Source organism: Macrosteles quadrilineatus, unplaced genomic scaffold (assembly GCF_028750875.1).
Source record: "Macrosteles quadrilineatus isolate MER2022 unplaced genomic scaffold, UCM_ALF_1.0 Scaffold_1__1_contigs__length_201487025, whole genome shotgun sequence".
Classification (NCBI taxonomy): domain Eukaryota; kingdom Metazoa; phylum Arthropoda; class Insecta; order Hemiptera; family Cicadellidae; genus Macrosteles; species Macrosteles quadrilineatus.
Genome location: NW_026542594.1, coordinates 42,181,448 through 42,197,199, shown reverse-complemented (window position 1 = coordinate 42,197,199; position 15,752 = coordinate 42,181,448). Strand labels below are relative to the sequence as shown.

General features: G+C 32.9%; 1 protein-coding gene across 1 annotated transcript in view; it reads right to left on the bottom strand.

Annotated features, from left to right (window-relative positions):
• LOC128982827 (vacuolar protein sorting-associated protein 8 homolog) overlaps window positions 1–15,752 on the bottom strand; it is a 306,699-nt gene that overhangs the window by 187,521 nt on the left and 103,426 nt on the right. The window lies entirely within an intron of this gene.

Below are 15,752 nucleotides of genomic sequence, written 5' to 3'. Positions count from 1 at the left end.
AATTATTACACCCTACTACTAGATAGATTCAGTAACAACCAATTAGTAATGCAACTAATAAAAATAAACCGATGCTAAATTTGCAAATAATACCCCTTCCGCAGCAAACCTGCAGACTAAGCGAATTTACATTTGCCAGAATTGAACAGGTACATAGGTTTGCTGCTACAGGGAGGCTAATAAAGTGTGGTTTTTAGTAAAATATTAGTAGCTTACTATAAAATAAATCAATTTACCAAGCTTGATCAAAATATTTCCATAAACAAGCAAACTACAACATTTTACATTATTCTCCATAAGAATAACATAGGAATTTTAAATTTGCAATTTTTTAAATTTTCTCTTTAACCAATAACCATACATAAACACTTTGGTATATACAATTATTTGTTTTTAAGCTCTTTAAAATGGTCTAGAGATAAATTGGGAAATTTTGTGTTTTGAGGATAAAAAGTGAGAAATAGCCCAAACATTTTTTTACCCTAAAAAACCCCCGTAAACCCCTGTTCCCATAGTCCGATCATGCTAGTTCGCGAACTCATTCAAGTTTATCCTGCCTTACACCTTCAAACCAAATTTCATCAAAATCGGAGAAAAATTACTCAAGTTATAGCGTTCACGGACGTATATATATGTATATTTATATATATATAAATGTATATATATGTATATATATAAATGTATATATATATATATTAAATTATTGTAGTAAATAAGTACAACTGAGCACCCTGATATTATATTTTTTTAAGAAGTGATATGTTTTGGACAAAGTCCATTTTCAAACTTCAAGTACATTAAATACTTAACTGTTGTTATAATTATAATTAATATAATATAATTAATGTGACAAGACGTTCTTTTAAATCTAGATTCAAAGAGCACATTCAAGCTCTTAAGAGTAACAACAGAACATCCATGAAATCAAACTTTGCTGAACACTTTTTATCGACCAACCACAATTACACTAATTTAAAAAACAACATGAAAATTTTTAAAGTTTTAAACAAAGGAAATCAAATGGATTCAACTGAAGAATATTTCATACTAGCAGAGCACCCGTCCTTCGTACGGGGTTGGCATATAAGTATAAAATGCTCATTGCAGTTATACTCAAGCTTTGCGTTTGCAATGGGGGGAGGACACAGTTTGATAAAATTTGATTCATAAATTTACGGTATGATATAGTACAACACATCTACCATTGCCATAATGTTCTACCATTGCACCTAAACAATAGAAAAAAATAAATTATCAAACGTTCCACAATATCACAAATTATTCATTAAATTAAAAACTCAAACCTAACTGTAAACAATCCTACTTTGACAGTTCTCATTGTGTATCACAGCTTTTTGTTGCTGCTTAGTTCAAATTAGCTGTTGTCATATATGCACAAACAAAATAATAATAGTGCTGCACCCTGTTGGGAAACCTTAAAACTTTTTATAACAGGTTACGTACCTTGACGTCCACAATTCCTTAGTCGGTATCCGTTGACTATAGTTTCGACTACTACGTAGTCATTATCAAAAACGGAACGTTAAAATATTACATTCGTTGAATGTCGTCAAATTTTAAATACATCGAACACACAAACAAACATAACACGAACACGGTAGACATTTAACATAATTGGCCGGCCGGCACACGTCACTGAACTGGTCGACGACGATGACTGACTATTTACCCCACTCCATTCCGTTTATCAGCTGTGCCTCCAGGACTCGTGTTGCCAACATAATTGTTACCAAAGTGATCTAAGACTGTGTTGAATAGTTTGTTTGAACCATAATTAAGTTTTTCATTGAGCATGTTGTACGGGTCGGATTTAGTGGCTTTGTATATTTCGAACTCTTCGAGGGTGTCTAGCATGAAGCCTTTCTTACAAACATGTAGAATTTCTGCATTATCATTAAAACTACTAACAGTATGGTTTGAATTTAATAAATGTTCAGCAAACTTGGATTTTTGTTCTGTTTGTTTTGGTTTAGGTAAATGTTCAGAAAAACGTTTCTTGAATGATCTGCCGGTCTGACCTATGTAATAGTTTGGACAGTCAGAACATTTAATTTTATAAGTACCAGTAGCTAATTCCTTAGGTTTACTGTTGTTCGGCAACCTTTTATTTAGTTTCGCCCCAAGTTTGTTAGACGTTCTATAGGCCAGAGTTAAGCCGTGAGGGTTCAATTCTTTCTTTAGTGTGTATTGTAGGCTATTGCTGTATTCCACAGAGACAAAACGTTTATTAATTGTTGTAGAATTACTAGGAGAGGGTTTTCGGTTTTGTTTATTAATTATCCTATCAACGATGGAACTTCTATAACCATTTGCAACAGCAATATATTTGATTATATGTACTTCTTTTAGGTAATCCTCGTCGGTCAGTGGCATAGATATTAGACGATGAATCATACTATTGTAAGCAGCCATTTTGTGGGTTTCAGGGTGGTATGAGGTATAGTGGATGGTATGGTCGGTTGCTGTAGGCTTTCTGTAAATATTGTAGTGGAGTTTGCCAGAGTTAAAATTAGCAAATTGTTTACACCCATCAGAAATTGATAAAGTATTCGGCATTATAGAAAGTCAGATCAACAAGAAGACATTCGCTAAAAAGAAAACACAAGATAAAAAACTAAGCTTACTCCTTAAACAACAGGATCCTACAGAAAACTTTGAAACCACTCATAAATTCTTCCCTAGAGTTGTCAACCAAACTGATATCAGTTTTAATCAAAATGAAATTAACTTGCTTAACAAAGAGTCCAAGTACAATCTATCTAAACTTGGTAAAAACAATGTTTTCTCCGAAATTATCAATGCCGAAACCGCTATAAAATGTGTCGTTAACCATGAAGAAAGATCTGTTATTAGACATAATGTAAATAGGAAAATAAAGAGTAATCTTGTACATAAACCTAATTATAAGTTTAGCCATTTGCATGAGAAAGAAAGCAACATCATAAATGACATAAATGACAAGCTGTCTAGTAACGACTGCCTTATCACAAAAGCCGACAAAGGTCAGTCCCTAGTGGTTTTAAAATCGACTGATTACAAAGAAAAAGTAAATACTTTTATTTCTGAAAATAATATCGAACAAATCGATCCTGACCCAACAATGAAATTTCACAATTTATTAAAAAACAGGCTGAATAAGTGTCAGCATATTTTAACCAAAAATGAGGCAAATTCGTTGAAAATGATGAACCCTCATAACCCCTCACTCAAGGGACTCCCAAAAGTTCACAAAGAAGGAATGCCAATTAGACCACTAGTCAATTTTATGCCAGCTCCCTCTTATAAATTGGCTAAAAAACTAGATAAATTATTGAGACAGCATTTAGTTGTAAATAATACCCATAGTATTAAAATAAGCATTGAATTTGTGGAAAATACCAAAGAACTCCAAATTGACAACCATATGATGATGGCATCTTTCGACATCGTTAATTTGTTTACTAATGTGCCTGTAAATACGACATTGAATGTAATTAAAGAAAATCTGTCACTGAATCCTAACTTAACATCTGATCAAATTAATGAATTAATCTCCCTACTACAACTGGTCTTAGAACAGAACTATTTCCATTTTGACGGCAAATACTACAAACAAACTAATGGCTTAGCTATGGGATCACCTTTGTCAAGCATATTATCAGAGGTTTATTTGAACCACATCGAGAACACCCACATTATTTCTGATACGAACAAGTATGCCCCGAAGATAAAAGCCTACTTACGATGTGTTGACGACACTTTTTTAATCTTCGCTGGAAACAAAAGATAGTTAGAACTCCTTAAAAATTATTTGAACAACATAACAAAAAACCTCAAATTTACTCTGGAAATTGAAGAGAACAATAGTATTAATTTTTTAGATACAACTATTACCAAAAACTCTGGCAAACTCCACTACAATATTTACAGAAAGCCTACAGCAACCGACCATACCATCCACTATACCTCATACCACCCTGAAACCCACAAAATGGCTGCTTACAATAGTATGATTCATCGTCTAATATCTATGCCACTGACCGACGAGGATTACCTAAAAGAAGTACATATAATCAAATATATTGCTGTTGCAAATGGTTATAGAAGTTCCATCGTTGATAGGATAATTAATAAACAAAACCGAAAACCCTCTCCTAGTAATTCTACAACAATTAATAAACGTTTTGTCTCTGTGGAATACAGCAATAGCCTACAATACACACTAAAGAAAGAATTGAACCCTCACGGCTTAATTCTGGCCTATAGAACGTCTAACAAACTTGGGGCGAAACTAAATAAAAGGTTGCCGAACAACAGTAAACCTAAGGAATTAGCTACTGGTACTTATAAAATTAAATGTTCTGACTGTCCAAACTATTACATAGGTCAGACCGGCAGATCATTTAGGAAACGTTTTTCTGAACATTTACCTAAACCAAAACAAACAGAACAAAAATCCAAGTTTGCTGAACATTTATTAAATTCAAACCATACTGTTAGTAGTTTTAATGATAATGCAGAAATTCTACATGTTTGTAAGAAAGGCTTCATGCTAGACACACTCGAAGAGTTCGAAATATACAAAGCCACTAAATCCGACCCGTACAACATGCTCAATGAAAAACTTTATTATGGTTCAAACAAACTATTCAACACAGTCTCAGATCACTTTGGTAACAATTATGTTGGCAACACGAGTCCTGGAGGCACAGCTGATAAACGGAATGGAGTGGGGTAAATAGTCAGTCATCGTCGTCGACCAGTTCAGTGACGTGTGCCGGCCGGCCAATTATGTTAAATGTCTACCGTGTTCGTGTTATGTTTGTTTGTGTGTTCGATGTATTTAAAATTTGACGACATTCAACGAATATAATATTTTAACGTTCTGTTTTTGATAATGACTACGTAGTAGTCGAAACTATAGTCAACGGATACCGACTAAGGAATTGTGGACGTCAAGGTACGTAACCTGTTATAATTGATTACCAATTCCGGAAGGCTTCAACATGAATAAATAAAACTTTTTAATGCTATTGCATATTATAGAACCAACTTGTAAAGTTGAAACAGCTGACTAAATTCTTTAATTCCCTTTAAATATGAATACTCATAAGGTTGACATGGGGAACTACATACCCACTGGGGCGGAGCCCAAAAGGATTTTTGAGATATGAATATGCCTAAATGTTAATAGGGAATGTGAGCTATCATCATGCCAAATTTCAGCCCAATCCGTCCAGTAGTTTATGCGTGATTGAGCAACACACAAACATACACACAAACTCACAAACTTTCAGATTTATAATATTAGTAAGATAAGATTTGAAGAAAATCTAAAAAATTCAAATCATATTATAAACAGCCAAATTCCTTCAAGAAACCCAATCTTTAACCAAATTTTGGAATTAAATAATCAGTAACAAATTTTTTTCCAAATCCTGTCTAATTCTATAAATCATCTAAATTATATTTATTTTATTTATATACAAACAAAACAATATAAACAACAGTTAAGTATTTAATGTATTTGAAGTTTGAAAATGGACTTATGTCTGAAACATGTAACTTCTTTTAAAAATATAATATTCAGGGTGCTCAGTTGTACTTATTTACCACAATAATTTAATATATCAGCAGCCCTATTATGTGAACACCTAAATTATAAAAGAAAACACTGTGTGTTTTATGTGCTTATAATGATTTATCACTACCCAATTGGTTCAATATGTGTTTTACAAAATTTGTTATTGGTAGTGCTTGTAATTTGGACTATTTAATAAAACATGGTTCAGGTTTGTACATTTACTTACTATTCATTAAGCTAAGTTAAGCCTAGATTAAATATACTTAACTTAAAGACAAACGATTAAGCTGAAGGATTTCTTTACAATACAAATTTAATGAACTAAGAATTAATAGGGTAGTACAATGAATGGGGTTTGATATTTAAATGAACAAATACAGGGTCGCCATCTTGGTTAGCCTAGCTCAGTAAATCAGAAAAATGAGTTTACAAATAAGTTAATAAGTTTAATTACATATATTCTCAGGGAGGGGAACTCGGCTGACTCAAAAGATCTTCAAATATTTTTATTTATTAAATAAAATATGTCAATTTGGGATAATTAATTGATATTACCCTTAAGCTTGGATAGGTAGCCTAAGTACTGTAACTTAAGTAGTCCAACAATGAATAGAATGGGTGAAAATTTAATCAAGGTTGAATTTGGTTCTCTTGTTCAATAGTTTTTCTGGAATTATTCTTGATGAAAATAAAGTTATAGTTTTTGAATTCAAATTAGGTTCGATCAGATTGGAAAGTTAAATTTCTTGAAGTAGGCCAAGTCTAATATTCACAAAATTAAGAGTCCTCACCAGGTTGGTTCTTCACAGTCACAGTGGAAAATACATCATATAATTATACATTACATATATATTATATATCCTATATATAAAAAAGTAAATTTTGAATATTAGTTACTTCGATCTCGAAACTGGCACATATAAATACGTTTATACTTACGGTATAACTAAGTTCTGTGTCAAAAATAAGTTCTAGACCTGTGTTATATCCAGGAAAAATCTATTATCGCCATAATATGCGTATACACTATGGAAAATTTAACACAGGCCTTATGGGACGCCATTCTGCCATACTTTTGATTTGTTAACTTTTTAAAACTTACAATTTTCAATTTCGTAATGTACTTTGGACAGACTAAGAGAAAGAGAATAACTTTGCTTGCGCCAATGCATTCATAGAGTAATGGTTTTATGCATAAGATTTTTTTACATTAGAATTCTAAACTTTCCAGGGTAATAAGTTCGAAGTGACTATTCGCACGTCAAAATGATATATCACAACCCGTACCCATTCCAGTATTGCAAAATAATGCAAAGAGAACAGTTACTTCTAGACAGTCATTTTTTGACATGGTTAAATCATTGGGTTTGAATTTAACACTGATTGTAACTGCGGTTCCCAAGGAAAAATTATTTTTTACCATACTAGGCCTATTCATGGCTTTTTCTAAGGAAGCCAAGTTTATGTACAATGTTATATGATGTAGACACATCCAGCCAGAAGCTCTAAAATTTCAAACTAAGCTAAGTTTGGCAAATTCATTTGATAGGGTTATGAATTGCAGTATAAGTTGGTTAAAGGTTGGATCAGCATGCATCCGTACCCCAGTGTTTGGGCTGCAGGAGACCCTTCAAGGTTAAAACCACTCATTATCAAATCCTAAAGTATATTTTGTATTAATATAATAAATATTTAGTTCTTGAGCTGATTTAATTACATTTAATACTATACATACATTTATACTATACTATTTATACTATTTATACTATACATTTAATTATATTTAATACTAGAGTACCTGTTGCTCGAATTTGAGCAATTGCTAAGTATTACAGGTATTATTTTAAAACAAATAACAGTCATAATTTCTTATGACTTTAAAAGATTCGACTCGAAGATTATGGAAATACTCTAGATGTACATAACAGATCGATACAATCAACATTTCCTGTAAATATCTTATCATTTTTCAAAAGCTGATCTAGTTTTTTAGTGTTTTCTACAAATAGCCTTATTCATAGCCGCATTAGGTTGTCCATAATAACGATTATAAATTCTAAAAAAAAACATTATTTCTATTTTTTTTCCTTGGTGGTGTTCTATGATTTTCCTATGTTTCCATAGTTTGCAAATCGGCTCTTTTAATGATTACTAAGAAATGCAGCACAGTGTTAATTCAGTTTTCTTTTTAGTATATCATTTTATCCAGGATCTCTCACTTTTTTCCATTTTAATATTTACGCCAACTCAAATTCAAATAGTAAATATTTCATTTCAACAAAGTCAGTAAATGTTTGTAGCAAACTGTTAAATTATCAAACTTATTGACTGTTTACAATTAACTTTTATTCTTCTTCTCACTTTTAATTTCTGACAACAGCTGGAGTTTCATAACAATTTTTGTTTCCCATGTTAATCTTATGGAGAAATACGAAACTTTAAAGGGTCCCAGGGCCTCACTCTCTAATTATTTCCCTAAAAAGAAGGTTTCCTGCACAACTTCACGTTACGCTCTTTCCAATGACACCAAAAACATGTCAATCTGTTTTTGGAGGAGTAATTGTCACAAAAAACCTGTCTGCGTATTAAATAAGTATAGATTTACATTACATCTGCAACATGCATCATACAGTGTTGTTATGAAGACAAACTTTTCTGTGAAAGCATTTAACATAAGGTATTTAAATTCAAGCTTGAAATGAGTTATCATTTAAGGTGTATACTGTGACAAATTAATAGACAGTCATTTTTGAAACGTTTTAATCATGGGGTTAAATTTAACACATATTATAACTGCGGTTCCCTCGGAAACGTTATTTTCTACTAGACTAGGCCTATTCGTGGCTTTATCTAAGTAAGCTAAGCGTATGTACAATGTTATATGGTATAGATACAACCATAGGCCTAAGCTTTGAAACAAAGCTAAGTTTAGCAAATTCATTTGATAGGTTATTTTGGATCAACATGCATCCGTACCCCAGCGTTTGGGTTGCAGGAGATCCTTCAAGGTTAAAACCACTCATTATCCAATCCTAAAGTATATTTTGTATAAATATAATGAATATTTAACTCTTGATCTGATTTAATTATTATTTACATTACATCTGCAACAAGCATCATTCAGTCTTCAAAAAGAACTGTTAATATTGGAATTATACTAATTTTAAATAATAACTTCGCCAATATTTCTGAATTTTTTAATTTTTATGAGGCCTTTCGCCAGCTATGCTGGCATCATCAGACACATCACAAAACTGAAGGTTTGTGATGTGTCTGATGATGCCAGCATAGCTGGCGAAAGGCCTCATAAAAATTAAAAAAATTCAGAAATATTGGCGAAGTTATCTATACTTATTTAATACGCAAGCAGGATTTTTGTGACAATTACTCCTCCGAAACTACTGAACCGATTGACATGTTTTTGGTGTCATTGGAAAGAGCGTAACGTGAAGTTGTGCAGGAAACTTTCTTTTCAGGGAAATAATTAGAGAGTGAGGCCCTGGGGCCCTTTAAAGCTTCGTATTTCTCCATAAGATTAACATGGGAATCAAACATTGTTTTGAAACTCCAGCTGTTGTCTGAAATTAAATATCAATAATTGGTCTCTATGGAAGCATGAGAAAATTCACAATGTTTACATTTGCTTTGACATTTAAATGTAAACAACCAGAACTGCCAAATGCCCATTTTACAATTTCAGACAGCTGATCCAAAAAATTAAACAACTATGTGGTAGGTTTATTTAATCTTAAACTTTATGATAGATTAATCTATTTCAATGATTATGAAACAGATATTTCCCGTTGTGAAGCAAAAATTAATAGTGAGAAGAAGAACATGTTAATTGTAAACAGTTCTTTTTTTTTTTTTTATTTAAAGAGGTTGGCGGCCTCTTTTAACCTTGCATTTGCCCGTCCACATAGACTAAGCGCCCGTGCGTGGATCGTTTACAGCAAAGCAAGGAGTGAGCCGGTACAGTACAAAGGTGAACTGTACTGATAAAATGTTATCGGCAGTGACCAGGATCCGAACCCACGACATCGCTGCCTTGGGCCCGAAGTCCGCGACGCTACCGACTGAGCCACCGACTCACTGAGTCAATGTGTAATATCTATATTGTATTAAAAATGTGTATAGTTTTGAATTTTGGTTTGTGTTTAATGATATAAGTTATTAGTTATTTAATTTTTATTTTAAGGATTTGGCATATGAGTAAGCCTATGATAAATAACACCATTTCTGAGTTCTGCCAGTTTTTGCCTATCTCTGTCCTGTAGAGTTTAAAGTAGCCTACACCTTATTGTCTACAGATTGGCTAAATAACTTAAGTACGGTACTTCATAAAAGCTGACAGCCTTTTTACGTAAACTTAAAGTGTAAGCTTACCTTTTCCCGTCCATGGGCAGTTTGATCGTTAAAAGTTTAAAACCCTTTAAACTGGAATAGGACTGTTATGTAAATTGTCAGTATTTCCATTAGTTAATAACCTTTTAAAATCTTGACTTTTAAAATCATCGGAATTTATGACTATTATTAGTTTTTAAACGAGTTATTTGTTTATAAATAACTCCTGTACTTCTTTGCAATTGCTCGATTTCGAGCAACATGTACACTAGTTATTTAAAATTAGCATCATACAGTGTTGTTATGGAGACTAACCTTTCTGTGAAAGCATGTAACATTAGGTATTTTAAATTAAAGCTTGAAATGAGGTATCATTTAAGGTGTATACTGTTACAAATTAATAGACAGTCATTTTTGAAACGTTTTAATCATGGGGTTAAATTTAACACATATTATAACTGCGGTTCCCTCGGAAACGTTATTTTCTACTAGACTAGGCCTATTCGTGGCTTTATCTAAGTAAGCTAAGCGTATGTACAATGTTATATGGTATAGATACAACCATAGGCCTAAGCTTTGAAACAAAGCTAAGTTTAGCAAATTCATTTGATAGGTTATGTATTGCAGTTAAGTTGGTTAAAGGTTGTATCAGCATGCAACGTGTCGCCTGTCAATAAATGTTGCAAACTGACAAAATGACGAAGCCTACACTTGCTTTAGAGGCTAATCTATCAATATACTTCTGCAATAAACATATACTTAAGTATCTTTTGTGTTAAGATGAGGATTTGGATTTATTAAGTGTCAAGAGATTAATTTTGATCTTAAAATGCACCTAACTAACATTTTAGTGTAAAGTAGGCTATTGCTTATGGCAAAAGTTCAATATAACCCACCCTAATAAAAATTGCTTTATAATGTGTCCCCTTACTTAATTCTTCTCACTAAATCCAAAAATTTAATTGTTTTCAGTCGGAACAAGTCCTAAGTTTCCGGAAAATGGTATTACTTTTAAGGAAAATTCAGATTGATTAAAGGAAATGTTTTAGGGAGCGAGCCCAAGTTTTTGCAGTACTTCAAGAGAAGGAAGATGTGAAGATTTTCTTTCTACTGATAACCTTTTTTGAATTCAGCTTGAAAAGAAAATACTGGATATTGTACTAATATTATAAAAAATGTGAAAGTTTGTGTGTTTGTTTGAAGTTCAATCACGCATTAACTACTGATCGGATTGTGTTGAAATTTGGTATGATGATAGCTCACATTCTCGATTGACATATAGACATATTTTTACCTCAAAAATCCTTTCGGGCTCCGCCCCAGCGGCTCTAGAGTTTCCTATGTTAACCTTATGAGTATTCATATTTAAAAGGAATTAAATAATTTTGCCAGCTGTTTCAACTACACAATTTGTTTCTATGATATTCAATAGCATTAAAAGGTTATACGGTTTACCAACAGGGTGCAGCACCATTAGTTCTTTATACATTTATGACAACAAATTTGAACCAAGCAGCAACAAAAACCTGAGTGTGAGAACTTTCTATTGTTTAGGTGAAGTGGTAGAACATTATGGCTATGGTAGATATTCTATATACTATAGTATACCGTAGATTATAGTAAACCAAATTTTCTCAATACGTCTCCTCTCTCATTGCAAATGCAAAGCACAAGTATTTAACTAACTACAATAAGCATTGTATACCAAACCCGTATGAAGGACGGGTACTCAGCTAGTTTTCTATAGTTTAGGCAGTTCGGGGGCTCCAAACACATATTATCATAGGTATCATAGGTGAAGATAATTGTAAATTAGCATGCACCCCCTCGTCCTGTCCGACATTTCTGCAGTTGGGCGAATTATCGGGAGCACAACTCTCACACTTCCACGGCGTAGATCTTGTGAATTTCTTCAATCCGTCGGAGGCATTCCTTGTATAGTCCTCGCCACCCTAACTTGAGGCAGCCCAAGGCCGCACTAGATATACGGCGTGCGGCCTTGGGCTGATTCAAGTTAGGGTGGCGAGGACTATAGCACATTTAGAGTGATAACTAGACACACAGTCCACGCATTTTACAGTATATTTGACGTTAATAATGTCTTGATGACACTTACCGCACTCATCTGCAATACCTACCTTAAAATATTGACTATTTAAGGTCGATTAATAAATCAAAAGTTCACGATTCAATTACGTTATCAATAACAATTATACGGAATAATTTCTTAAAACGGCAAAAATAGGAAACTTTAAACAGGATTTATCCACTAGAGGCAGACCCGCACGACGCTAATGACCTATGAACTAAGCAATGATAAGGACGTCCGTACGCATCAAGCTACAAGGTCCAACTGACAGCCCTACATAACTCAGAAATTGCAAGCATACCAAACTCTGAATAACTGTATTCATCTTATTAAATAAGCCATACTATTTAAATACCATAATATATATTAGGGAAGAATCAGGAAAAATTTGCGTTAAGGTACCCTCACACGTTATACTGTATTTAAACGTAGGCTACATTAAACGCCCTTGGCTCAAAACACACGAGCCGTCCCCGCCGTCGAGAAGGTTTATTTGACAACCCTGCCATAAATTATTCAGCCTGAAAGCACTGTAATATAAACCAATAGCAGCATTTTACATCCAGATCCGCAGTTATGCGAAATAATTTCAAACAGACCTGTGATGTAAAAAATTCAAATTTTGTCTCCCCCTATTCTATTTGCTAAGAGTGGCATGTGATTGTGTGTGAAGCGCTTAACATACTAGCACACACAGTGGACACACAGTGAAACTCTGAGTCTGATTAACCGTTCAAAGTGTGGACATATTTTTCCATACATGAAAGTGGTCGAGAGAGGAGGAAGTCCCTGATGTAGTGAAATTTGTTTAACTTGTGCTCCTCATTTTTATGATTTTTTTACAGTAAATATTAATTTTTCTATTCAGTTTTTCATATGTGAATATTCAGTCTTTAACGCTTCGTAAGAGTACAGAACCAGTTTTTCTATTTATAAAAACCGATGATTAAATCTCAAGGTTTTTCCAAATATTATTTTATGATAATTCAGGACTGTGCAGAGAAGAGATAAGATGGGACCACTGAAAGGGCTGGACAAGGAAAGTGCATGAGTTGACCCTTGGCTACTGGTTACTGGATACTTGATCTCAACTGGATCCTTATCAGTGAACTTATTTCTACAGTTATCAGCTGACTGGAATTTTATTACATTTTTCACAACAACACTTTTCTTTTATATTCAGTTCTCCTGAATTAAATTGTAATAATAAAAAGTTTTTTTTTTTACTGCTAGCATAATAAAAACTTAATTGAATATTATTGTACTAATGATATTTTATAGTTAAATAATGAGTAAAATGAAATATCCTTGTGGTATTTGCAAAAAAGGAGTAAAAACTTCAGCTGTGTTATGTCATGGACAATGTAATTTATGGTATCATACAAGGTGTTTAAAAATGTCTGATGCTGAGTTCAAGCAAATTGCTAGGGATGGAATAAAAATTGGAACTGTTCCTCATGTAATAAAAGTTCCAATATTCTTAATCTTGAAGACCTAGAAAAGTCTTTGACTATAGCAGCTGAAGCTGGTAACATTTTACTGGAGGAAAATGTAAGTTTGAAACAAACAATTCATGATTTAAAGTTGAAAAAAAGTTCACAGTACATGGAACTAGAAGATAAAATTAAGGATTTAGAAGAAACCCTTTAAAATGTTCAAAATACGTCAATGACTAGGGAAAATTAATTATACTTTCAATTAATAAATCTAACTCAAACGTCAAAAGATAAATAAAATTAGGAATGAAAAAATTCTTAATGAGGTTGAGGATGAAAGAAAAAAGCTTCAAGAAAAAATCTATCTGCTTGAAAAAGACAAAAATAACCTCCTTGAGCTTAACAAAAAAATGAGTTAAGGGCTCAAACAAATGGTCAAGAAAACTCGGTCATTTGTTGGTCCAGCAAATCAACACAGGTTAACAACAGTAATGAACTTAACACAGCTAACCAAAACGGAAAAAAAAATAATATTTCTCGTGATATACTTGAATTCAAATGGCTGACTTATGACTCTGTGCAAGTAATATTTAATATGTTTAATAACAACACAGCACTTAAAAATTTACACTTTTTCAGTCCCGTTATTACATTGGCTATCAAAACTTTAACTTTGGCTATTTAAAGAAATCATTTTAACTCAAGATCTGGACACAAATAACTTTGTTTTCTTTCCAATAAATGATTCCTCTAAGGTAAAAAACAAAGGTGGATCAGGCTCACACTGGAGTCTCCTAATTTGGGATGTTCGTCAGGGCAAGTTCTTTCATTATGACTCACTGGGCGATTACAATCTTAAGCATGCTAAGGTTATTCATGAAAGGCCGGCTACATGTTACAAATTTGATGTAAATAACTCCTTTATCAGTATTGTAACACATCAACAACGAAATAATGTCGATTGTGGGATTCATATGCTGTTAACCATGGATCTCATTGTTTCGAGACTTGTTGATAGACTATCCTCTCCCTTTACCTGTGATTTTTTTAGTGACATACCTGAATTCTCTGAGGCAGAAATATAAACCAAACGTGCAAAATTAGCCTTAGTTATGCATAATCAACAGTATACGACCCTATGCAAATCTACACTAGAGCAACTTATACTAAACAGGAGTTTTGCAAACCAAAAGAAACAGTCTCCTGTGACTACAGACCCTCGAGATAAACTGAATACCATTAGTGAGCAACCACAAACCCATAGCACCGTAAATTGGATAACTCAGAAGTCTAAAACAAAAAACAAAAGAATAAAAAACTGCTCTAGTAAAAACAATAGTAACCAGATTACAGTGACAAGAATTTCAAGTAGATTCACCCTACTGAGAGAAGAGCTCCCTCAAAACACTGAATTAGCTGATTCCAACTAAGTGCATAGAACCCCCCTAGCTATAAATCCAGGAAAATCTTCCTTGGGTAAACAAAGTGTAAAAGGTAACCTTTAAGTATCTGTTTATGCCAACAGCCAAGGGAGAGGGGTTGTTACAAAACTAAAAAATCACAACTGTTCTGAACTCTTAGTAAAGGGGACAGTAATGCCAAATGCAGGTCTTATCCAGGTTGCAGATACTGCTGTTGCTACGCACCGTAAAGCTTTCTATAGACTTTCATTAACTTAGGCCTACAAAATTCCTTTGGCTATTAAGTTAGCCCACATTGAACTCAAAGTCATTTCTTTCTTAATAAAGATAATTCTTAATTTGTGTTTTATTTTTGTCTAATGAGGTAAGTCTTTGTCTTAATCTTATAATTATGAATTATTTTAAGAATAAATAGATTTGGTAAGTTACAATATAAAATTTATTAATGAAATAGTCAAGTCAAGTCAAGTCAAATAAATCTTTATTCAGACATACAACAATGTGTACATGAATGCGTCTTAATCTTAAACTATAACTAATACTAAAACCATTTTCCTGATCCATTTTATTTTATTTTATTTTTTTTTTTTTTACATATTTACATGTTATTTTACATATTTGAACATAGTGCAGTAAATTCTTCAAAATTATTAATTATTAATACAAGATAAGTTATTGGTTGAATTAGCTACAGGGTAAGTTAACAATGGTAAATTTTCAAAATGGTGGGGTTTCCAAAGTGGATGATATTATTCTAGGCTTATATTGGGTTGGTTTCTTCTGAAGTACTAATTAATATTTAAATAGGCTATGAGCTCTTAATCTCAGGGAGGGGTGGTCGTGCCGGTTCGAATGATATATTAGGCTTTTTTTAAATG